This window comes from Anopheles arabiensis, chromosome 3 (assembly GCF_016920715.1).
Source record: "Anopheles arabiensis isolate DONGOLA chromosome 3, AaraD3, whole genome shotgun sequence".
In the NCBI taxonomy this organism is placed as follows: domain Eukaryota; kingdom Metazoa; phylum Arthropoda; class Insecta; order Diptera; family Culicidae; genus Anopheles; species Anopheles arabiensis.
Window position 1 is genome coordinate 17,418,987 of NC_053518.1, and position 26,693 is coordinate 17,445,679.

At 43.3% G+C, this 26,693-nt stretch overlaps 1 protein-coding gene across 3 annotated transcripts in view; it reads right to left on the minus strand.

Moving 5' to 3' along the window:
- LOC120901988 (lachesin) overlaps positions 1 to 26,693 on the minus strand; it is a 125,291-nt gene that overhangs the window by 65,422 nt on the left and 33,176 nt on the right. The gene's annotated exons all lie outside the window — the stretch shown is intronic.

Here is a 26,693-nt window from a genome sequence, read left to right on the forward strand (position 1 = left end):
CCCAGATTCCGCATTCCCCACAATCGATGTGCTAAATTGCTTCAACAGCCTCAGCACCGGGTAACACCTTCTTTACGGAGCCGATCAATCGATAGGGGAATTTATTGTGTTTCCACTACGGTTCAATCTAACTTTCCCCCTGGCGCATCATAATCGAGCATAAAACATGACCGGCTGTCCCAGCGCCGGGAGTCTTCGCGAGCCTTCGAACTTTGCCAACAGCTTTATCTTCGGCGGAAAAGTTATGAAACTTTGTTTCGGTGTTCGGGGTTTTTTTTTTGCATTATTATTTGTCCCTTCCGGGAAAAGGAAAGAGGGCACAACCGCAACCGCTTCGTGGGTTTTCACTTTAATCTCTCCCACGGGTGCGATTACCGGATGAAGTGTGGTGCGGATCGATCGAAAAACGATGAGATTATGAGAAATGTTTGAAATGATCCAACAGTTTACTCGGTGTCGAGTGTTGCCGTACTGAGAGAATGCTTTTTCGACTCCTTCGATTGCTTTTGCTAAGATGCTAACGATTTCTTCGCTCATCAGCGGTCGCACGGTACTCCTTGGAGAGCGAACCAAATGTCTACACCCATAACAATCGACGGTGGGAGTGCCTACTTATTAATCTACCCACGCACTCTACAAGACCAATTTCCTTTCATTAACGCAAACCAGCCGTCGGGTAGCGGTAGCGCAACGTGGACCATAAAATCATTTAATTCCAATTAGTCTGTCATCGATGGTTGACAAACGATAGCGGCATTCAATGGCACTCTCTGTGTGTTTGTGTATGTGTGAGTGGGTGCAGGAACAGAGAAAAGGACACTCTCCTCCTCCGCTCGGAGCACTCAATCGTAAAGAACGATGACGGTGTTGCCAATAATTGGTAGCAATAAATTATGATTTTATTTTAATGGTTTGCCAGCCTGCCTGCCTGCTGGCGGGCTTTTCGTAGGCGCGCCTAAACACGAACACAAACACACCACTTCAGCCGCGGCAATGGGACCGACTGCCACAAAACCAGACACGTTAAAGGAAAACTCGAAAAGAAAGCCCATCAAAAGTAAATAAAATTGCGCCTCTCTCCCTCCAGCCACCAACCGGCTCCACCAATCGGTCCCGGGGATCAATTTGTGAGTGTGTTTTCTCACTCCGGCTTGCCCATTTGCCTTCCGGTTTCCGTCCGGCCGCAGTGTGATGCATTTCAAGAGGAGAGAAAAATTCATTCCATAAAAGTGTCGCCTCTGATTGTTCTTGTTCGCCACATGCCAAGGCCCCGCCCGCAGTGTACCACCCAACGTTCAGGCACGCAGAAACAGCAGCAAAGAATGCTCATAAAACAAAGATTTTAATGCCATGATTATAATTTATATGCAATTGTTTCGCCTTAACATTGCCACGTTCCCCCCCTTGGGGGTTGTCCTCGCAGCGACGGGGCCAGCAACCAGCGGGCATGGCAAAACGCACAAGCACGATTGCATTCAATAAAATATTTTAATTGTCCTGTAATGGTGCTCTAATTTCGTCGTTTCGGCTTTCATCATTGCGCCCGTCGTAGCTTTAATGTGAGCCGGGAGCTTACAGTCCGGGGGCGCTCGAACGCGAGAGTTTTGCCAATTGATTTATCCAATCAAAGCATAGCAGCTGGGCGGATGGTGATGTGAAGTGTAAGGGGGAGGGAAGAACAGAAGCAATTAAACCCGACCCAGCCAAGCGAAGCTGGGGCAGCAGTCCCAGGGAGCAATTGGTGCAAGTTTTATCGGTGGAACTGATTTAACGTCGGCTAATTTGCTGTGATACAGAAATAGTTTTACAATTTGGTTAAGGGAGCTAAAGAGAGCTGCTGGACAGCAAATAAAACAGTCCAAGTGTATAAAAACACCGTTGTTAAAAGTGAATTTGTTATTGGCTTTAGGCGGAAAACGGCATTTAAAACAATAACTTGCAAACATCACACCAGTAGCCGCATGAAAGGAGTAGCTTTCAGTATTATAAAGACTAGTTTCACAAATCCAAAATTATATTATGATCTAATGGTTATCAAAGCTTAGAAAGTTTAAGTAAGTAAATTTAGAAAACAATACTTGTGACATATGGCAGATATTACCTTACTTTTCAAGTTCAAAAAATTACAAGATATTTTAAATCTAATTTCATAGAACATCATATAAAGCGAATTCATTGAACGACATTTAATTTCATGTGTATTTCAATTTATAATTTAACTTGAAAATGTGTTTCGTGAGCGAAATCATTGGACGGTCCCGTGGTAGAGTCATTAATTCTCACGACTTAACAATATGCTTGTCGTGTGTTCAATGCTAAAATCGACTATTCTCCTGTAGCAAGGTCCATCATGCTGCGTGGTGCTGAATAACTTTAGAAAACTTGTACAGATCAGCATGTACGCAGAGGATGTTACGCCAAATAGAAAGAGAAGAAAAAGCCAAATTTTGACAGTCACTTGGGAAAGAGATTCTAACTAATTCAAGCAAACTTCTGTGTAAACTTACAAAAAAATCTTCAAACAAATCAAGCCATAACAATTAATAACTAACGCCATTTTTGAATAAAAGGCTTTGCTATTACTATGTTTTTATATGAGGAGTTGCAACGACTGATTTCATATGTCTTTTAACTACTTATTTTTACACTAAAACCCTTTTCTAAAAACAAAAATTGGATGTTTTACTCTTAGAACTAAACAGTATAGCCTTGTCATGCTTGTGTTATATTTTACTTTATGACTCTTTTATAATATGATTACTGGACTCCATGATAGTGCTCTTTTCACTGAACACATAACACTTCCTACAAGAGCGTTTAATGTAATGTTCATTATAGTTCCACATAAAATGTAACATGTACAAAATCTGTCTTATGTGCTACCCCGAATCCCCTAACATCACTGGGGACAATAGCTAGCGGGCCGCTCGCGCACAAAGTGCATTGCAGCCGAATTAAACATTAGCCATGTGAACACATGTATTATGCACGATTCGCTGAATCCACTCTAATCGTGTATTCTCGCTTCCCCCACCGAGTGCTGGGTTCTATAGCGCACCGCACAAAATCCACACATTCCAAGCGCAGGCAAATGCCAACCGTATGCACATTAAAACCGCATTAGAAATTGGTGCACTACGTGTAAGGTGTTTTGCAGTTGATTTTGAACGGTGGCATTGAACAACCGCCAACTCACGTTGTTGTTGTGGTGGGGTTTTTGCTTACCCGCACTCAACCAAATGGGTTCGTGATTTTTTTTCTTTAATTTTCATTTACCAACAACCAGCATTACCTATCGAATCGAAAAGGTGCAAAGGTATGAAAAAGTAATGCTTGTACTTTCGCTTCAACCCTAGGGGAGTGAGGGCAGAACAACTCTCGATACCGTGTGGTGCAAAAATCGACAGTGCTGTTGCTCTTCGGTTTCAAAATTCTTATTAAGCTGGCCTGTACATGAAGGGAAACACTCTTCCTTTGCCCCATTTCATTCTCAGAAAGATTCAAAACGCTTGGTACTTTCATAATGGTAATAATTTGTGGAAAATATATAATTTTCCCTCTATCCTTCGATACTGATCAGCCGGCCCAATAGAGCATAACGCTGTAAGCAGCAAGGCTCAATTTTTCTTGTTACTACCATTTTTACACTAGCTGCACTTTGTGTGTGTACAGCAAAATAGGGAAGAAAATTATATTCTCACCCTTCTGCTCCTAGCCAAAGGGGTCAAAGGTTCTACGAACTCGGTAAAATGTGGTCAACTGTAGTTTTCATTTTCGCGGCCGTTCGTTCAACGCTGCCGAACGTGTGAAATTCAGGGAAAAATGGATTTTTCGTTTTTTAAGGTACATTGTTTTTGTGTTGCACCCACCTCATGGTGGCTTGACCAGCATATACACGAAGCATTGTAACGCTTTTTTCGAAACCAATGCCATCATACATCCATTTCATTCTATCCCGATGGTCCCACAAAACCATACCGGTTCATCCTTGCCAGCCAACTACTTTGTCGAATGTTTCACCTTCGACCGAGCACGGCCCGAGGAAAAGTGTTCGATTATTTTCCATCACACCTTACCATGGACATTGTACTCCTGCGGCCCCCTCGTTGCCCATCCCGAAACCACTTGCTCCTTTTCCTGAAATCGATGCACCAAACACTGGTGCAGCCTTTTGTTGCTTTTCGTCCAGCCAACCAGCGACCGATCGCACTGCAGCATGTTGACCTTGCGCAGCCGGTGAAAAACTGCCCTGCACCACTGCGAAAGGTGCTGACCCAAAACCGAGAGGTGCAGAGTGTGGAATGGTAGCGTAATGAAGGGCGAAAAATGGTTCCCAAAATCTTGATACGTCATGCAGACGGAAGCGGTCGCTGAAACCGGGCCGACCACTCACCGACCGTCGGTTGGAAAAATTAAACTTTTCCACCCGACCCGAATGTGACGATGGCTGGTCGGTTGGGTTGAACACGGACCCAATTGGGGTGCGGGAAGCAGATAGTGGTCAATTAAATTTTATGCTTTTGACACCTTCGTTCGGGTTTCTTCGTTTCACGTTGCATGCTGCCCTGAGTTGTCCGTTGGAGCGCAGGGCCACCGTGGTTTCGTTTGGTGCACTTTTTCACCACAGATACTGGTCTGGTGCCAACAGAAGCGAGGTGTGAAAATTGTTCTATTAGCCAAGGAGCAGCGTTTAGTGGTGGTTGCTGTCATCGAGCGGGTTTCGGTTACGGACGACATTGACGAAGTATGTTCGCTACCTACATCGCTGCAAAAATTGGAAGCGAGTGTTAAAGTCACTCAGCTTGCAATAACAAAACAGTTTGATGTCATGTTGCATTTCATTTAGTTGGTTTGATAGAATTAGTTTATGTTAGATAGACAGGAAAAAACACTTAGGATTTTAAAAGACTAGATGTGTTTTAATTCCAATTAGATGTTTTTCCTATCGGTAAATTTGTTGACGATTTTCTCATGTCTAAGCTTTGTAGCTTGTAGAATTGTAATTGTAATGCAATATGCTTACTATTTTCTATTGGAAATATACATAAAAATTCAGAAGAAAATAATACTTTCAATTATTCGTATTTTTAGTGCAAATCCCTTCAAAGAGCAGCAGTTTGTCATAAAAAGGCTACTTTTGCAATACTTATTGCAAATTAAAATGACGTGGCCAACGCATTAGATAAATGGTAAAACCAAGGGCACATGATAGCCTACAGGTGTGATAGTTCAAATCTAATTCAAACATACATTCTAAGTTTATTCTGCAATTTTTAAATACAATACAGTACAATGTATAATTCAATAACTCTTACAGTACTTCATATGGTGTAATGTCATACTTGATAGAGGGTTTCCGATGGTTTATTGTCCAATAGGAAAATGGACATCAATACGATTAAACCAAAGCATTCCGAGAAACGCCCCAAATCTTTGGAACGCATCAAAACATATAGGACGCAGTCAAAAACTTTTGAGAAACATAAAAAAAATAATTGGGAAGTTTTGAAAAGCTCTACTTCAAGATTATTGCTACTGTCAATGATCTTTAAGCTACAAGTAACAAAATAGGATACGTTAAATTTGATTAAATACGTTAAAATTAAACTTAATTCCAAACCACATTCAACGCTACATCTCGTGCATATATCGAAATACAACATTTCATACCATTTTCTCATCTTTCACCAGCCTGACAAGAGAAACAGCACGCCGCAAACATTATCCAAATCACAGTCCTTCTACCGTTGAGGGGGTGGGGGAGATGCTTTCGCCCGCCCTCGCTCGTCTCAATTACCATCCCAATGCGCTCAAAGCTTACGACATGTTTACCGACATGTCAAACAGTGGCGGGCCAACACTACGTGAGGCACAAGCACAGTAAATAAACAAACAAATCCATTCCATCGACACCTCGACAAGTGTTCGTGTTCGTCGGTTGTAGTCTGTACGTTTTGTATGTGTTTTTCTTCTTTTTTCTATTAGACAACGTATTTATTTCTTCACTTTCTCGTTCCATTTTTGCACCGACTCACAGCGTCGACGTTTGCCTTTCGACAAATTTTTCATCCATTCCCCAACACCGGCAGCATAATAAACAGATAAAGGCTCAACAACTGTCCTCAAGTGCAGAGGGTCGGCTGAAGATGCTGCACGCGTCAACCGTCAACCGGCAATCTCTTAGGCGATGATGACACAGCCGTTTACCACACTCGCGTGCACACACACACACACACACACACACACACACACACACACACACACACACACACACACACACACACACACACGTATTGTAACGAGCGTCTTTCCAACAATTCAATGTAACAAGCTCAAGTACACACAAGGGCAGAAGGTTGAAGAATGGGAGGGAGAAAAAATAAAAAGAAAGACCGAGGGAAAACACGAAATCATCTCCAACGCACGTGAGCTTTCCATCCAATGTGTGAGTGTGTGTGTGTGTGTGATTGTGCCTCGAAAAAAACGAATCACATTGTGAACCCCGGGATCAAGGGATCGGAAAATCTCCTCCCACATTCCACAGCCGTCTGAGGGTGTTGGCACGTGTGAGTTGGGTGCGAAAATCCACCACAACCTTCACCCTTAAGGGATCCGCCAGCCAGGGTGTGAAGGGAAGGAGAAGGAGACATTGACGATAGAAAAATGTCTCCATCAACAACAATGAGAGTTATTCAATTTCAATTTTTCCCTTTCTGGCCTCTTCCACCACAAAGAAAAAAGGAAAGAAAAAAATAGAGGAAGCATTACCCGTCTCGTCTACAAAGTGGTAAAAGGAATTTCCTTACCAAAAAAAAAAAAATACAAAAAATAAAACCTGAAGAATGTTTGCATCCCGTGCTTACCTGATTGGTGTCCTCCCGTTTCTCCTTATAACCCATTTTCCTCCCCCCCCCTCCCCTTTCTTCCCAAAGGCCCGTGTTGCGTGTACCGAGCTGAATTGGGGGTTCGGGAGAAAAATCTTATGGGATTTGTCGATGTATCCTTTTTCCCGGGCCAGCTCCTTATTCCCTATCACACTTCTGGGAAACGCTCTCTTCCAGCAGAGCCGTTTGGTGTTGCTTTTATCTGTCGTTCGACCAGCAACAAAGCTCCCCTCCCCCACACACGGCTATTTTTCCTCACAACACTCACACACACACAGGGCTAGCAAAGTGAGACGTAATGTCGTTATGGCCATCGTGCGCCGGGCGTTCTGGTTAGCATTTCGTGTTTACATACCCACCCGACGACCAGCCCATAACCCATCCGGCACTCCGGTGCCGAACGGGCGCTGTGTAGGAAAAACTCATTGTCATGATTCTATTATGCGGCCACAGCCATTGCCGCAACAAGAGCGAGAGAAAAAGCGAACGTACATTATGTTATTGGGTTTTTCCTGCCGCCCTGCACCGGCTGGGCGCCTCCATTCAGGGTTCCTAATTCGCTTCCGGATTTGTTAAAGCTCATTGCTTTGTGCGCATCCGTTGGCTGGGTGTGTGTGTGTGTGTGTTCTTTTCTTCTTCTACTACTACTTCTGACGCTTACTTCCATCGTTTCGCTATTGTGGGTAAGTGTGTTGCTTCGCTTTGTTGCTTCGCTAGAGCCAAAGCAGAAAGTGTTACTTCCGAGCGAGACCACACCTAACCCTCGCATCTTTTTTACGGTTGGTGAAATACATTCAAATAAGATTTTGTACACAGTGCCGTTGTTGGAAAGTGGATTTGAAGTACCTATGAGGCAAAATGGTTCTTCCGCTTTGCCAATAGCTGGCGACACACACAGTGACACCGTTTTTTTTTTTTGCAATAATAAATTCCTTTAAATCGTACAAATACCAGTGAGGGAAGAAGAATGTTGTTCAAAACTTCCTTACAGCTCTTTACTATTGTCCCTTCTATTCCTTCTGAGGAATGTTTGAATTGAAAAGTGCACGGTCAACACCTTTACATGCTTGTGTTCGTGTCAGGAATGTCATATTCTCGTGGTCATCCACCGGGCTGGCGCAAAGCATTTCTAACCTTCAAACACATACCGCATTCGCTCGTTAGCATTTCCCGGTGGCCTGAAGCGCGACTGACCAACCCGTCGCAATCGATGAGCATATTTTCGGTCAAGCAAAAATTCTCCTTCACTTGCATTTTTTGCCTTTCCCTACCTTCTGCTTCTTCCCGGTATACAATTGCCAGCCGAAACCCAACCGTGCTGTGCATTCCAGTGGGCAGACGTACCCCCTCCCGTTAAGTTGAACGACTCACAGCATTCGAAATAAAAATGGATTATTTATAACCGGAACGCTGTTTGGGGTTGGTGAAGGTATTTTTTGTTGCCTCCCCTTTTCCCCAGTTTTACCTCGAAAACCCGTCCCATCAGCGCACGACCACGATGTATGTAGGGCATGCCGGAAGGCAACAGTACGGATACCGATCACACCTTGCAAGCAAATGCATACAAAACAAACGATTCAACCGCTTCTCGCTTCTCGTGCCATTCGGTAGACCCTGTGGTCAAAACTTTCGACCTCGGCTTCTTCCCGTATCGTATCGTAGTGCATTTGCGTCATTCGGTACGTGATGATAAAGGGAGAATGCAGAACATTGCGCTGGCTAAAATGGTTCACCGTTTGCGAATTGCCGTTCGAAAAGCTAGCAGTTGCAGCTCGTTTACTGCTCGCTGGCTGCAGCAAAGTGCAGCACGAGCAGTCCCCTCTTACGAGCGTTTGCTAGATGCTGTGTGCTGGATGAAACATAACGAGATAGCAACAGAAGCCTCACCAACAAGAAAAGTACAAAAAAAAAATAAGAAACTTTGAAAGAAGTAGAACCTTTTGGCTGCCTGTCTACCTAGCACATGGGTAGTGCCGAGGGTACAGGCCAAACAAACCGGTACGGTAACATAAAGTATGATTTTATTACTTTTATGGCACGAGTAATGTTTCTTGTTTTATGATAATTAAGTGTACAGATTCTATGAATTCTGCAGCGAGAGTGCAATGCATACTGCACCAGTGGGGGGTATTTTTTGTGATGCTGTGCACTGAAGAAAATCGATAAGCTCTTTAAATGTGAGTAAACAAAATATGCATGATGCAGATAATATCGTACATCAGCGAACGACATTAATAACACGCGCTTCTTTATTGCTGCGCGTTGTTAACGATTATGTGTACTGATTTTCTTTTCTGTTTACTTCATTTTAACGCTCCTTTTTTGTATTGTTTTGCCCAAAATCTTATCACTTTTTAAATACATTCATGGTGTTTTAATACACTATTTACTCTGTTGCTTGATTTAATTGAAAATAAGTGCTTTCAAAATAAAACATAAATGGATTTAATATTCTTCTTCTTTGGCTCAACAACCGATGTCGGTCAAGGCCTGCCTGTTCCCACTTGTGGGTTTAGCTTTCAGTGACTAATTGATTCCCCCCATAGCAGGATAGTCAGTCCTACGTATGGCGGCGCGGTCTATTTGGGGATTGAACCCATGATGGGCATGTTGTTAAGTCGTACGAGTTGACGACGGATTTAATATACAAAGCTATATTGCTTGACCAACAATTTTATTTGTGTGTCGATTTTGAAACTGATGTTACTAAAAACAATTTGATATTTAAATTAAGCTAGAATCTAAAAATCAATCATATATTCATACTAACCGATCGGCATTGCCGCTGTACTTTAAAGCTTTAGCGCCAATCATTAAAAGAGCCTCACAGTTTTGCAATGAAAATAGCAAAAAAAAATCAATGTAAAATATCCCTTTTTAATGATAACAATCGATTGTTTGTTGTAATTCAAATAAATACTAGCAACATTGACAAAAGCTATTTTATGTTACGCTTACATGACCATCGATCGATTCGTATTGGAAAAACTGCAAAAAAATTCATTGTAAAACATTAATTCTCACTATTAATTTATCAATTGAACAGAAAAAATAAATAAATACATAGTTGCATTTGTATCTATTTCATTCATTGCATAAACTGAACAAATTGTATCTGTTTGTATAACATTTAGCCTAAAGGAATTTGAATAAAACGCATTCCATACCATTAAATCACTGTGCAATCCAATACAATCGGATTAAAAATAATGATGAAATCACATCAGTTTCATTCGCTGAACCAGAATGAAATCAGCTTAATAATTCTAATCATGATTATTATATTCATTTGTGCACTGCCCGCTGCGCCCTCCTCCTGCACATCGCACCGAAGCGAAAATCCTTCAACACGATTGCCGTACCATGAACTGCTGGCGAGCTGATGCAGCTTAGCTTGATCAAAAGCAAGCAAGCAACAAAAAAAGAGAAACATGTACAAAACGGACAGCGCACAACTTTATCAGTTTCGACTGACAAACGGATATTAAGACATGCCGCGAGCCGGAACGCTACCCAAATCCGGCGAAAATTATCCCTTCATTAAAGCTACTTCCTGCACTCAATTTCATTACAGTGCCACTAGCACTAGTCACCCGTAATGTAAATACTACACTTCCAAGAAGTTTTACTTAGCGAAAAGTTAATGCAACAAAAAGAACGTGGTTCGAGTTCATTCCACTGTGCAGAGAGTCCCCTTGCCCGCTGCCGGGCGTTGTCGCAGAAAAAAGAAAGCGAAAAGTATCGTCAAAGTACAAGCTTAAAGATCAAGAAGGAGGCAGTCCAAAGAAGAAAAAACAAAACAAAGAGAAAGAATTGAAATTTATACAAAGCAACCACAACCGATGGTACAACGTTTCCAGCACCACTTTTTTCGCTCACTGCACTTCCCGCCTCTGCTTCCATTTGATTAAGGTCGATCATCTCATCATTCACTTTCTTTTTACCGTCCCACGAGAGGGTGGGACCCATAAGCATAAGTCAGTGGCGGATAGTGAGGAAGGGAAAAAAGTTTTCCTTTCGCGTGGGCTTCGCGTTTCTTTGCTGCACTTCGGTCAACCCAATTTTCGTGCGAGAAGGTGTCTTTTTTTTCTCTTTCTCTCTTTTTTTCGTTTATTTTCCTACTTTTCCATTTTGTTTGCCGTCCTGCAAAGCTCTACGTGCTCGTGCACTCGTTTGGTTCCAACGGCCAGTATGAACCTTTGCTCCCCCTTCAAATTGCATGAAGCGAAGAAGCAAGCGCTTCGCACTAGTTTCATATCTCCTCCTTCAGCGGCTGCGGTGGCTGCCTGGGTGGCTGGCAGGGAGCGTTTTAATTTATTCAGCAGCACAATTTAACGTAAATAATGAATTACGCTGCGTTTCTTACATCGGGACCGGTTCCCGAACACCGGCCGACCCGCACACAGAGACTGTGGAGAAAGAGGGGGGGGGGGGGAGGGGACGAAAAATGGGTCGGAATCTTTTCGAGCTGTTAGCAAACCGTGGCCGTGTGGTTTCGAGCCTCATTCACTGAAGTTGATGAAATTTTTGCGGTTGTAAATGAATTCAAGCTTCGCGTTAAGAAGGCTTTTTCGCCATCATTTCCTACCCTGCAGGAAGCAGTGGACCCATTAGTCATGATTTTTTTTTGCTACTAGCACGCTTCAATCTCAACAATCGAGCACGACAGTATGGATATCGTGCTGTGTGCTCGCGGACAGCTTAGGAAGCTTTTCTCAAAAACGTTCTCAATTTTTTTGTTTGCGTCGATAAGGTAAAACCGGCCGCACCTTTTTCACGCCGTACGACGAAAAGCGTGTTTAGTTAATTGAAAGCGATAAACTTCTGGAGCTGCCTTTCGAGCACCGACGGTTGCAAGGAAGATTTTCCCACCAATTTTCCCATTGCTAGAGATGAGAGGAGCGTGGGTAGGCGAGAAAGGTTTCAAATGCAACGCGTCATTTTATTCAATTCCTTTTCGACCGCTGTTTACAGCTACCTCGAGCTACCGATCTTGTTAAGAATTAACGCCTTACGGTGATGATTTTTGATGAACATTCTCTTGGGCGGGAAGCTGCAGCTTGCAGAACGAGAAAGGGAAATAAATTAATTGGATAGAACGAGAGAAATGAATGAAAAAAGGAACTCCAAGACGGTTGGAAGGTTCTTATGAGAAAAGGCGATCGAAAGAGAGCGAAAGTAAGAGTAATTTTACAAATTGGAATTTCACTGATTGGGGACATTCGTTGTTGTTGTTGTGCGAAATCGCTAACGAACTTCCGGCACTTCTGCTCCAGGGGCTGGGAGACGGATTTGTTGTGTTAATTAGAGCGGTCATTATGTCGCGGACCGCACACTGGCCGTTGCCATTAAAAGAAAGCTTTTTGCTCTCCATTATCGTTCACTGACGTTCAAATTGAAACAGCTTTTGATGTTTCCTGTTGTGCTCTGCTTTGTCGACGGAACAAGATAATGTCCTTTGAGGGCCACTTAAGTGACTGAAGAAAAATGGCCCGACAGAATGATGAATTGATCCATTTAACAATCTGCCTCGCTCTCTCTGTCCAACTCGCATATCGATCAGATTGTACAGCGGCAAGGAAGGGGAAACATTTTTATCAAAACAAACAATCTTGTCGGTGTACTGTGCTTAAACCAATAATGTTCAGATCGTTTGTCGTCGATCATACAACCGCAACTGCCCTAGCATAAAGGAAACCCATTTCAATAAACTATCGAGCTGAAAAAAAACCTAATCAGGCAACGGATAAAAGTCATCACCCTCTTTTCGAGCATGAGCATGTCAAAACAGTACGAAGGGCAGTACGCAAACAAACAGAGACATCGAATGACATCGATTATTAGTACCGGTGGTCGTTCGTCTTACACCAGCTAGGCGCCTCGTAAGCGATACACTTGCCTTACGATTAAGCAAAAAATACAAAACTACACTACCTCAAAACAAAAACAACCAGAGGCTAAACAGGGTGAAATAGAGCGAGGGAAAAACATACATACAACAAACACTTCACAAAGAACCTTACCAAAACACCCCCTGGAACTAGGAAGGAAGAAAGGCACAAGTAAATGGCAAACAAGCGCACCGAACGAACAAGCTCGTCCTGTGTGACCATGTGCTGTCATAAATAAACTATAGCACCCGGTAAAGCTACCCAAGCGCCCTGGTTGCTTCTTCGTTTCTATGAGTGTGTATTCTCTCCTCCTGCCCCTTAAAAAGCCGAAGACGAAGCAGTTGAATAAATTATCATATCAAGGTGACGCACGTTACCACCACCGGGCGGCGACCCATCACGACCTGCACCGAAAACTACCCGAGCCCAGAAGACAGGAGGCGAGTACCCCGAATGCAAGGCAGCAGATAGGCAGCAGACCCACGTATAGCTTTCCGAACCCGGATCGTTACAGCCATATACTCGAGGCTGCGGGAACATTTACTGCAATATGGGCTCCGGATATTTATGACGCCATTCGTCATGACCGGGAATGTCGGGCACGAGGTGCGGTACAGGAACGGGGCCAGAAAGGTTTGCCACCATTCAGCCGGAATGTTTGTTTTGGAAGGTGGCGGGGCAAGAAGACACGCGCGCCGGGTCCCCAAAAGCCGCAGAAGTTGACGAACGGCGAAGTTTTGGCATCGACCACCGGCACAAAAAGTTCGTGCGTGCGTGAGGCTGTCTCTCTTACAACCTACCTCTAACCCGTGTTGGCGTTCCAAGGGTTTTTTTTCCTTTTGCAAGGAAAAGCAAAGTTTGCAACGGTTTGTAACGTGTCCACAAAGGTGGTTCAAGAAAGAAACCGGATCCGGACCTAACAACCATCGAGGGGAAAACGGGAAAAATTGCCCATTTAGCTTCCACGTGGGCCCGACCGCTACGTCCTGAGGCCGGTATTGTGGTTTTGTGAGCGCGCTATTTCCACTGCCAACGCAAAGCGCACCCGGCGGATGGCCCCTCGGGGGGAAACCACCCAGCCAAAACTAGCTCAATTTGTGGTGAAATGGCCTACCCACTCTACCGTGGCGGTGTCACGGTTTCACAGACAGAGGATCGCATTTGAGCAGGACGAATTTGAACGGCCTCCGGATGAACTGTTGATGAAAGCTGACCCGCTTGTGGGTCATTTTGACAAAACAATTTCCTGTCTTTGATCTGCAACCATAACGAACAGGGAACGGGAAGCCGACGTCACATCCAATGAAGAGACACATTGGCGCAGGGCCAATCGCCAAACCCCGGGCCCGACTCGAACTCGTCTCCGAATCCGTTCTCCGAGGGGCGCGCGCGCGTACGCTCATGAATATGACATTTGACGTGCAATCGGAATTGTCTCCGCCAGGGGGGGAGTGGTTCGGGTGGTTTGGAATGTTTGCAATTTATTGCACCATCGAGGGAGAACCGAGGCACAAAAAGCATATGCCAAACGTTGAAGCTGGGAAAGTGGGAATGAAAAAAAAAACTCCAAACGGTAGGCAGTTTTGTTGGTGAAGTTTTTACAGCTCCAAACGGGAGATAACTGAATAGGAGTGCAGCACGAGACGAGTCACGGCATAACCAAAATTGAGTCGAAAAACAATATCAACAGCCAAACCTTGTGCCTGCTGTCTGTGAGCTTTGACTCCAAAGCACAAAGTGATACACTCGCTCCACTTTATCGGCCATTTTTCCTAGCCATTGCACACATTTTCAAACCACGCACGTATGTGTGAGAGAGAGAAAAAATGGCTGCCGCTGAATGTTTTAATAACCATATCCAGAGGCCATCCCGAACCGAATCATTCAAATACACTTCTACAGGGCGTTGTGTTTAATTTGCAGCATTCCCCTGATTCGCTGACGAACTCACCTCGCTCTTTTGACAGCTCAGCTCAAGCATCCTGTCCTGCCGGAGCAAACTGATTAGCCGGTTGACCCTTCAGCCGTAGCTCAAAATAGAAGCTCGTCTAAAATAACCTAGCTCGTCAAAGAGGAGCTCGCTTGAAAACAGTTCAAAAAAACAGGTGAACCAAGCATCATCAAAACGTTGCACCGACAACCCGGCGGTTGGCAGACCGGAAAGCGACCAGATACCGTAACGACTGGAAACAGATTTTTTCCTCCGCCGTTCGGTGAATAATGAAAAGAGCGAGGAAGGGAAAAAAGAAACCGTCCATACTCACCGACCCAGACCCCATCAATCATACGTGAGTGAGTGATTTTGAAATCGGGCATGATGAGTTAGAAAGCTGTTGGGAGCAAGGTGGAGAAGGCGCCCAGCCCCTATGTCTGCTGGGAACGATTTTTCGAAACACACCGGAGAGTACACGAGGATCGGACAATGCACAGTGCATGTGCCGTAATGTGGAACGTGGCTGTGTGTTTGCATGTGTACTGGGGTGTCCTGGGCAAGATAAGCGTGTCATATGCCAGCGAAATGAACAGCAAGAAGTCTATTGTTTGGTGCACAACAAGTTGACGGAAGCCGTTCACTAGGAGGGTTTTTTTTTTCTTTTTAGAAAGATTTGTTTTTTTTGCATGGCATTTTCTAGTTGAATGTAATGGGTAAAGTATTTCCTGCTGGTATTTAGAGAAAAACGAATGATTATTTTTTTGTTTTTTTTTTTACTCGTTGGCGCAAAACTGGCATGTTTTAACACGCAGTTTTTTGGTTTTACAATTTATATTTTTAAACATATTGCTGATCAGGACCATCTGATCAATAGACACAAGATATACAAGTAGAGAGTAAGGATGTCCATAATTTATCAATAAGTCTCATTAAGTAATATTATTGTAAGAGAACTTGTCTCCTGATGGCGTCTGTATGCTACACACGAGCTTAAGACATGAGCCGAATCAACAGAATAATACAACCTGCAGATCCCGAAGCAATCGTGTAAATTTCCTACGCTAACTCGTAAAAGTAACCAATTTTTTTGCATTGAATGTCCCATCCCTTAATTGATATTTAGATTTGTTTTGTTCAGGAACATTTTGTAACTGAAAGATTGATGATTTTGTATGACTTATGAAAGCAAGGATTGATACATAAAGTAGCACGTGTAAATATATAATATTTTATTACTTTTATACATGCGGCTATCAATTACGATCCAAATCAAAATTAGATGATGCTATGGTATATTCTGTGCAGTGTCCATAGCTAGCTAGCAAACAATTTATGTTTACAAAAGCTTTGCCATTTGTAGGGAGAAGGGCCTTATAACGATTTTGAAACTGCAACATAGTAAAACTTCATATTTATTTTTTATGTTTAATTTTTTTCTGAGTAAGCAATTTTTTTTTGAAATATCAAAATTCAGAATAAACTTATGTTTTTACAAACTGTCTACCTTTGGTACTAGTTATGGCCTTCCGTCGATGAAGCCTTCGCACGCTGCTTGAAACTGGCTCTACGGTATTTTGGCCCATTCTCGGTGAAGCACTAGCTTGAGAGGGTCGACACTTTGATATTTTTTAGTGCTAACGTTACTGTCCAAAATACCCCAGACACAATAGTTCAAGGAATGGCGTCTGGTTCTTTTTGCTGACCATTGTGCGAAGTAAATGAAGCGAGGAACCTCGTTCCGTCACCATGTTTGGGTGGCGCGTGCTGAGTGCGATGAGTTCTGTTGGAATATCTAGAGCCTGCGGCTAAAATGTTTGCGTGTCCAGGGCTTCAGAGCTCCCTCCAACTCTTGGGATATTATGAGTCAAACTAATTTTGTGTAAAATGCTCTTGTGTACTTATAAACAACATACTGAGCTGTCACTGGAATAATTTTTACGGTTCAGAAATAATAACAGTCTGAACAAATAGAAGTTTGTTGTTTTTTTTTTATCTCACCCTGTAGTATCACGCAGCAGTCAGTCCTTGCTACGTGGGGATACGAGGCTTCAAACCACGACTAGCATTTGAAGTCTTACCAGCTGATGACTATACCACAGGACCACTACTCCGAAAAAATATATTGTCTATTTCGACAATTAGTGCTATTTTTATTTCTACTATTTTCTAACCGTCAGAAAGAAAACGTCTTTTACTCAACATAATCGCTCATTCCTTATGGACCACAACCACTTCATACCTGTTCATTACACAAATAAACAACTGATAATGTGAGCAAATGCGCAATTGCGACTAACAAAGCCATTCGGGGGAAGCCGTCTAAAGCAGTGCGGCCTCATATTGCTATGAATTAATCAACCTGTTCCAGGATAATCGCATTAAGCCACCGTGCTTTGCATAATTTAATGCCCGCTCCGTCTCGGCATCTCAGACCACGATCTAAGACGTTGGTCCTTCAACATTCTTCCGTTGCTTTTTTGCCTCTCACTCTCTATCCCTCTGTCTCCCGCCACCTGCATCCCCTTACAACATCAATCTTTCCAATTTACCATCTCGCGTCAACTCGCTCGCCCGTCTCCAACTTCACAAACAATTCACTAATTTTCACGCCAACTGCCCCGCGCTTGCCTCGCGCTTGTACACGTGCTGTAAAAGCTGTTGATTTTTCACCACCGAGCAAAAACGCGCAACCGAAGTGGAAAAGGCAAAAGTTTTTTTTTTTTTCTTTATCATTTCCACCTTTGCTGCCACATTTTGGGGCACAACTTTTGCCGATGATTTTGAGAGAGCAACTTTCTTTGCCCGATTTGCCAACTTCATCCGGCCGTACTGCTCCATCCACAAACGGGCGGCTTGCGAAGACTTTCGGTCGCGGTCTTTTGCTGATGAAGAGATTAACAGCTTTGAGTGGCAAGATTAGACATAATTTATGCCAATTTCAACGTCAGATCGACCTTTGCCGACGCCACGCCGAGCCTCCGCTTTTATGAAAATAATTGTTTCTAGGACCTCCCTAGTCCCAGACGTGGTTCCCGGGAACTGTGGGTTTGTTTTTCTTAGCCAGCGATTGTAAGCGCTCCTTCCGTTTCGCTCGCAGCGGTGATAGTTTTCGGCGTGCGAGCTTCCGCTCCTTATCACAACGCTCAAGGCAAATGGAAAAACTATCAAAGCTGTCATAACATACGATTTGACGACCGTATCGCACGACAGCCAGCTCATCACCAACCTCATCAACCCTAAATTAACACCACACACACACACACGCACGCACCTTTGGCTCTCCGTTCTTCCGCTGATCATCGCCAATACACCCGACGGATGCTCGGGAAGCTAATTAACACGGTCTACCGCTGCTCGTAACGTGACAAATCTCTTCCCTAAACATCACACTCCAACGCTAGACACCGTACCCACTCCCTTTCACGGATCACGCAACCCCCCCCCCCCCCAAACCCAACCCGGTGCTTATCGTTCGGTTCATTTGCTTCCACCGAAAGCTTACGCTTCGGTGTGTCCCGAAACCAGGAAGATGCAAAGCCTATGTTTTCCTATTATCAATTTAATTTCAGATGGTAGATTTGCTTAATAAACATGTTTGTCTACCGAACGCCTGCCGTTGCGTTCTGTTCGTGCTTCGCCCGTCCGTTGCCGACGGTGATGCAAGAGGGGAAGGACATCTGCTCTGATGAACAACAGACAGGTTCTGGCGAGTACACGGTAAGTTCAGACCGCTCCGTCCGATAGAAACCCAACTCGACCGGATGGGCGAAAACGGAACCGTGGGTAGGGTGAGCCAGCCGGCTGCCTAAACACCTGACTTCACCTGTGTGCTGGGGCCTGCTTCTGGAAGAAGTTAATCTCTCGTTGGCATATGGATTAATTTATGCGTCTGTGGGAAAAAGGGTTATCGCAAGGTGTTTTTGTTTGTGCGGTGCGGGTATGACAGTCGGGCTGGGAGTGCGTGAGTGGGTGCGTACGTGTGTTGACGCTAATTACGCACGTGAGTTGCCAAGTCATCTGAGGGAGCGGGCAGACGGCACAAGGTGGTTATCGTTATCGTAAGTGGCACAACACATCATCAAAGGAGGTTTTTATTCTATCGTGTTTCGCACAGTTTTTGCATCACATTTTGCCGAAAAGTTTCCACCGGTATGAGAGAAAATTGGGAAAATTTTAAACAAATGAGTTTTTTTGCAATTCAAGCATGTAATCATCGTTTCAGTCGCTTTTACTTGATGTTTGTTTTCACGCTTTTTGATTTTTTTCTAACTTTGAAGTAATTACGACAGCTGTGGGGAGTCTTATATCAACATCAGGTTATAATAAAAGAAGAATTATTTCTCTTCACACATCCAGCAAAAACTTGTTATTGGATTGACTTATTGTTGATCCCTAGTGTATACAGGGTTTTCCAGGAGTTATCATAGCTGTGGGATACTTTATTGACTCTTTCCTGTGTGAAATGAACCTAATGAAACGGAAATTGGACTCTATAGCACCCTTGTTGGACAATTCCTATAGGAATTTCCAAGAAGCCTATCCAAACAGTATGCCTTAGAGTCCAATGAAAAGATTAAAACTTTACATAAAAAATACTACATCCAATAAACTTTAGGCTCTTCAATACCTCTCAACTTTTATTTTATAACTTCTATACTTCTTTTCTAGTCTCAAGCACCCACACCAGAATCTCCTTCCTGTTTTTGCTGCAGTTACCTTTTAGCTCCTTCATCCATCTTGTCCTCTTTTTATTTTCACGATCAGCGTTCTCTTACGTTTTCTCCTTCTTCACGGTACACGACTACGAATACGACCGCCTTTATCAACGCCTTCGACGACCTCTATCGTAGTTACCAAGGTTGCTACACCAACTTCTATCATATGAAGTTCACTTCCCATAAGAAAGCCTCCAGGTAGCGCCACAAAACTATGATAACCGCTGTAAAATCCTGTAAATTTTATTGAGAAATGCTATAATTTGAATGTCCTGTATTTGTTGTTAGCTTTACTTTTATAAGCGAAACAAAAAAAGCTTCAACAGCTCAGGAATTCTTTGGTATACTATAAAAATACACACATTTTTGACCCAATAACCGTTGTTGTTGTGCCAAACAAGACTCTCCTAGGCTTAACTATATGTGACTGATGAATAAACGTATAGCTCAATTAGGACTGCAAAAGAAAAACGCATTGTACTGGGTTTTCCAAGTGACTTGATATTTGAAACCGAAACATTCGAAACCCTTTGATATTATCTAAATCTAAATCCTGTAATATTATCTAAATCAATCGACATAATTACATCTTCTTAAATCAGCTAAATCAGTACAGTTCAATTGATAAATTAAACATAAAATCTTCTTGTCTTTTCTTTTATTGAAATACATGTCCAATGAGTTGACTTTACTACACGTTATCGATTTCATTCCTCCGACCGTTGCACAAAATCTTACCCAAATGTTCCACATGATGTGAAAACAATAGATCGCAATAAAAACTTAAATCAGTTTCACACTCCTCACGTGTCGTGAATATGTCTCTACAACGATTCAATGTCTCGCAGTACGCATCGGCAGTACAGAAATGACTTTTCATCCACAGCACTCGCTGTGCCAACACAAAATGAAAAGTAAAAGGAAGGCACAACCTACGAAACATTAAGCGACGCTTGGAGCAACGCCACACACACACACACACACACATACAAGCAAAAGTTTTCCATTATCCTTACCGGGGTTGGAAATTGAGGAAATTGAACCTAATCATTCTCTATGAGCCACTGTCAGTGCGATGCGGTAAGTTTTTGTCACAGTCACGCCGTCACCGTTTGGCGAAACCGACCAACCGTCCGACCGACCATACGTGGAATTTGGTCCTCGCTGAATGCGATGAAGTAGAATGCAGTCGCAGTAGTATAGCGTCGGGCTTTCGGTCGGTGAGGTGGTAATTCAATTTATTAGAGATGTTTTAGCACCGTTTTCTAGCTCCCGGATGACGGTGGTGACTTTAAGCTAGCGATGCCAAAACTTGTCCTTGCTATTCTGATACGCACGCAGTAATATACTTTCGTGAGCTATGATTTTTGTACGACAGGTTAGTTGCGATACCTTTAATATGGAGATATCGAACGGCTGCATTCTCTTTTTATATAAAGTATCAGTTAAATTTGAATAAAAATCAGACCATACTGTCCCTTAAATACTGCCAATGTTCAACAAATACACAATACAATACTCATGTAATAGAAATACTTGCCTCAACAATGTTGCACAAATGAACTTTGCCATTTTTTTCACTCCTTCCAAATCGTACCACTCTGCCGGTTTCCATGCATATCATCAACATTAAAGCAGCGGCAGCGTACCTAACCGCAGGCAAGTCTTGTTTTAAACCATGTTTCGGAAACCGACAGACAAGCACTTCCTTTACTGCACAATCGTTTCAACAAAGCACAGGAAGCCTGGCCATTTTCCACTGGGAAACGATTACCGAAGCAGCACTTGAAATTCAGCACCAAACCAAAGCAAAATGAGAATAAAACCGAAAAAAACCAGCCCGCTGAAAACATGCACGCAAACGACTACACTAGTCAGTCCCGTCAGAGTGGCACAAATGTAAGGTAGGAAGGAGGTATTTTTTTCGTTTGTTCGTTCGCTAATATTGCATTTTAATGCTGATGCCGCTACGCGAGTGCATAAACAATTAGTGCTAGGCGATGTAATGGAAGTCACTAGCGATCGGTAGATTTGCTGCAAGACGATAAGCGTTTCACAGAAATGTGCAAGTAAGGAAAAGCAAATTTCATTAATGAAACATTACTGACCGGATGATATGTAAAATCAATTGACCGTAATTTGTTTGCAGCATTAGGTTGTTACAACGTTTATGGTGAAAGAATGTTCCTCACAAGTTATTTAATTATTAATTGAACACAATTTGGCTTTTATAGCTATATATCCTTCAGAAGCATAGTTCCTGTAATCGTCTTCATAATCACTTTATTGTTACAATAGCACAACCAATTTTCTTATTGTGGAGTAATGTTATGCCATAATCATAAAGTATAATCTATTTTTGGTTTTATAAAAGCTTTGAATCCATTGCCCTCAATCGTCACAGATTGACATGAATCTATCATAAAATTCTTTGAAAACACCTACACTTGCATGTGTCTTACAATAACATAAACAAAACATTCATAACCAAGCCCTCAGTAAACATACACAATAACTACAACAATCGACCGATATTAATCCACACTCAACATTTTAAATGGGAAACCAACACAATGAGCTACAATATTAACTGCTTCTTCTGTCTGCTTGAACGTGGCATAATAACACTTCCCGTCCCAATGCTGTCGTTCGGTGCTGAAAAAGCATTATAGCGTTATTATTTCTGCGAAAAATCTTTACCCACATTTGCTGCACACATCGCATGAAGGAGGGAATTAAAAGCAAATAAATCATCAACAGATTATGTTCTCCAGTGTTGTAACGCGCACGCATTACCACCCGCAGCTCATCAAAGCGCGAGCACGACCCTCCAGCCTACCGGATCAACTGTGCGATGGTACGGTTCCATAAAGCTTCGGTCCACTTCAGCTACCGGTTTTGTGAATCGAGTGGATGAATGAAAAGCGCACAATAATGCTAAAGTGTCTCATTTTCATAATCCACCAGTCACTGAGCGGAATCGTCATGGAGGCCTGTGTAACCCTTCAGAAAAAAAGGAAAACTCACCCCTCACTGTGCTATTCTGCTTAACACCTTGGACCGCCGAACAGCGGTAGGAGATTTCATCTCGCAAGATCGAGTCATGATGCGCTCCTCGTTTTGTATGTGTGTGTGTGTGTGTGTGTGTGTGTGTGTGTGTGTGTGTGTGTGTGTGTGTGTGTGTGTGTGTGTGTGTGTGTGTGTGTGTGTGTGTGTCCATATTTTTTGCACCAACCTTACCATATCAAAATACTCATTTAGCTTCCCTTTTTCCCCATTTTCCCAGTACTATATGATGTGCCGTTTTTACCGTCAACGGGGAAGCAAACGAGCATACACACACTTGTGGCTAAATTTTCTCCTCATCAACAAAATCCAATGAAGCCACCCTGGGAAGCACATTTTGCACATATTTACAAAGCTTAATCAAACAAAGATTTCTTTTCGTATTCTGGCGCCAATCCTACCAGCGAGTTCTACGGAGCAACAGCACGAAGCAGCACGGGGAAAACATTTTCAAAACGTCGGCATCATGTGGTGTGATACCGCTGCCTGCAAAAGGGATGGTAGAAAGAACGAGCAAAACAAAACATCTCCTGGAACGCTGCAACACCCACACAAACAGCCACATACACACACGCGAGCACAGTAAATGATGCCGAGCGCTCAGGGTGGCGCAAATTTTGCCAACCACATTGCATGACGCTCGTCCGCGGTGGGGTGGCTCGAGCAGCACGACGCTTCTTTGGTGATTATTTGTTTTATGATTTCTAGTGGTGTGGAAATAATTTAAATTAATTTATTTTCCCAACTTTGCCAGTTGCGGCTGCTCGCGCAGAAGGTGAGAACTGCATAGCGATGGTGAAAGGGATTTTCTATTCCAGTAGACTTTAATCATTAATTTATATAAACAAATAAATGGATTTTTGAATAATGTTGGAAGTGAAGATGAATCAATGTTTTATAGTTAACCAATTGAGGATGTTTTCAGAATATGTTTGATATACCATATTTTATAAAGTACTAGGCGTCTCCATTGCTATTCATTATGGATCAATATGGTTAATTATTTGTTACAATTAGCATATTTAAGCTTCATCAAACAAAAACAATTCATCATAATTGCAATTGAAGCGTAAGAAAAGTTGATTTTATAAAGAAACAACAACGTTCCTGAAGCCCAACAAACAATTTTTAACTTAATTAATTATATTAAATTATCTATTTTTCTCTCCAAGAAATCTTTGAGAACGTTCTACCAACTCACAACTTTAATCTAGCAAATGCTCTCATTATTGATGAACCATTTTCCCCGAATCACTTTCATCTTGAATGCTCCCAAGAGTCTACCATCGTTCCCGCCCTGAATACACTGACACTTCTCTGCCAGCGCCATATTGTTTCTTCCTCAATTTGATGCTCTGTATCACAATAACCATACCCAAATGCCCCTCCCGCAACTCGACTCATTGTTCCGGTTAATTACATCATAATTATCAAACATCGAACAAAAGTCTTGCGCAGTGGTACTACGCTTCGCGCCAGAAACTATCACAACAACCATTTCGGCCTGCCCCTTTCTGCAGAGCACAACTCCATTATGAGCCTTTATTGAACTCTTTGTTTTAGCCTGATTTCCCTGCGGAGGACAACAACCATTATCGAGCTGCGGGCCCAAGCCTGCTGTGCAGCTGCGTGTGGATCCCACGGGCATCCACCATTTGCTTACCGTTCTCGAATATGGTGAGAAGATTTTTTTCCCCCGTATAAAACAATACGGGTAGAAAGATAGTTTCGCACGAAGGGTATTTATTCCTACACGCACTGATTCCTCTTCTTCGAAAATCATACCAGTTGAATGTTTCATGAGAGAGGCAATCGATATGCAGGTTCTCCCTAATTTTAAGAGAGCACACACTTTAATATGTTATAACATGTTTAATTAAAAATGGCAACAGGCCACCGCTCACTCATTGCTTAACTTTTGGTCCTCACTTTAACATACTCAGATAGTTTTGCTTCCCCAAGAAGATGTTCAAGCATTACGCTACGATTATAATTACCGTTTCGGGACCGAACAGGAAAACCCATTTGCTATCAGCCAAACGAGCGGTCACGTCAAGCGTCAAAGTTTACTCAGGCAGGCCTCGTTTAATCACAGACACGGCCAATCGAAGCCCAAGTGCCAACCGATGCGCTTGACGCGTGCTGGCAGAGATCATGTTTTGCGCACGTTGAAGCGAAGCTGCAGGAGGTACAGCTGGCGGACGAGATTGGTGCGAAATGGTAATGTGGTTAGCAAAGTTTCTATACGTTTCTAGTAGCACATTTTACCGCCCGGCTAACGATCCGGGCCGTTTGGAGCGGTACGGCCTAGAACGGACCGAACGGGAGGCCGGACGGCATGTAAGCGGCAGCTTTAAAAGTTAAACGAGGGAGCAAACTGCTGAGACTGCTGAGGCGAGAACACTTTGCCCACTTACAGAGTGTGCCAGAAAGTGAAGTTATAAATGTGTTATTTAACAACAGAAAACATGGCATAATCTGGTATAACAATTACTTCAACCAGCGAGGCTTTAACCTCGCTTCGCTTAAAGCACACTCGAGACGCCCGGTGGAGACGCCTGGTGGTTTGTGACGACTTTCGTCCATTGTTTGATTTTTCGACTCTCCCGGCGTGCAGCAGGGGAATGTGTCAAAAAGTGAGCAACGGCCCAAGAAAAACAGACGCTATTCAAACAACGCACCGTGCGCTGAAGTGCCTGGAGTAGCTGCGAATGAGTGAAACATTTTCCAACCAGTTGGACTTACAATGAGCCAGTGGCGGGCAGTGGCCGGCTGGTCAAAAATTATCCCACCCATCCACATGCACGGAAGCATGCTTTTGTATGCCGTTCATGTTCCAGCCGCTCGGCCAGCTGCTGCAAAGCAATGGCCTGCCACCGGGCTGCCAGCAGCCATCAACGAGCGGAAGGTGCCTTTGAGAATTCAATCCACGGCTGCCAGCCAACGTGGCAACGTTTACCGAGCGGTCCCGTTACTTGCCCAAGCACCGGAAGACCACTCTCAAGTTCCCATCTGTGCCTTTTCTTTACTTTTCCAAACCCCCCAAAACCCGACACCGAAGTCAAAATGGCATCCTCATAGACCGAACCACACGGCCGATCCCTTTCTGCACTCCCACTCTGCACTCTGTGTTTTCCTTTTGTGTTATTTTTCCTCTCTTGGGGGAAATTTTTTGTTTGTCCCGTTCCCCGGGATCCACAGCCTCTGCCTGCGATACAGACGCACCCGAAATACAAGCACACAACCGGAAACAGTGCTGTCAGGAAGCAGGGCTCAGTGTGAACCGAATGCCGGGCCTACCGGCGTACCGGACGCACTATGAAATTCCCATCAGCTTTGTCCGGGATGCTGCTTACGCTTACGTTTCCCTCCACGTACACTGCATGGGGTGGGGTCGTTCGGGTGGCTGCAACCGGACGGACGACGCACGAAGCGCTCGGATTATGTTTTGTTAATGGCGTGTGATGGCTGTGCAGCATGGATGACCTAATGTTTGCCACTTCAGTAATTGGATGAAGCCGGGGCCGGGGCCGTCCATTGTCAAGGACGATTAGAGCCGGACGAACATCAAAGTCAGGCTGGTTCGGTTTCCGGTCGAGCGGGTCAGTGAACGATATCCGGCTTCACATGTTCACCATTGCTCAAGGTGGCAGCAGCTGGGTGGTGCGGAAAAGGGGTTAGCAAAAGCCTGTAGCATGGGCTACAGGTCTTTGCCTCGGGGTGTGTGTGTGTGTGTGTTGTGTGCTTTGCAGCTTTTCAATACAAAATGTAAACAACTTCTCTTTGCAATGAAGTAGAAAGGTAATTTATCAAATGGATGAAGTTTAAAAAGATAGTTATTATGGACTGAACTCATACTTTTAAGATGTAACATTTAATACGTTTTAAATGATATTAAGATAAAATTTACTTTCCTAGACGTTTCCGAAGCTACATTCTGAGGTGTTTTTGTACGATTTGATAATAAAAAAATATAGTTTTAAATAGGGGCAGCTGCTTTGGTAGAAACTTAAACCTGCAACTCAAGCAGAAACAATGTGCTATTAGCTTGGAATCATACAATTAATAACCACCCTACTCAGCATGCTGTTTACTACTAGACCTCGAGAAGTTGTGAGTTAGGCGTAGAAATACTCAGGCTAGTTTCATTGCAGGTTTATTATTAAACACAAATGATGCATCATCCATTCTTGAAAAACTTAGT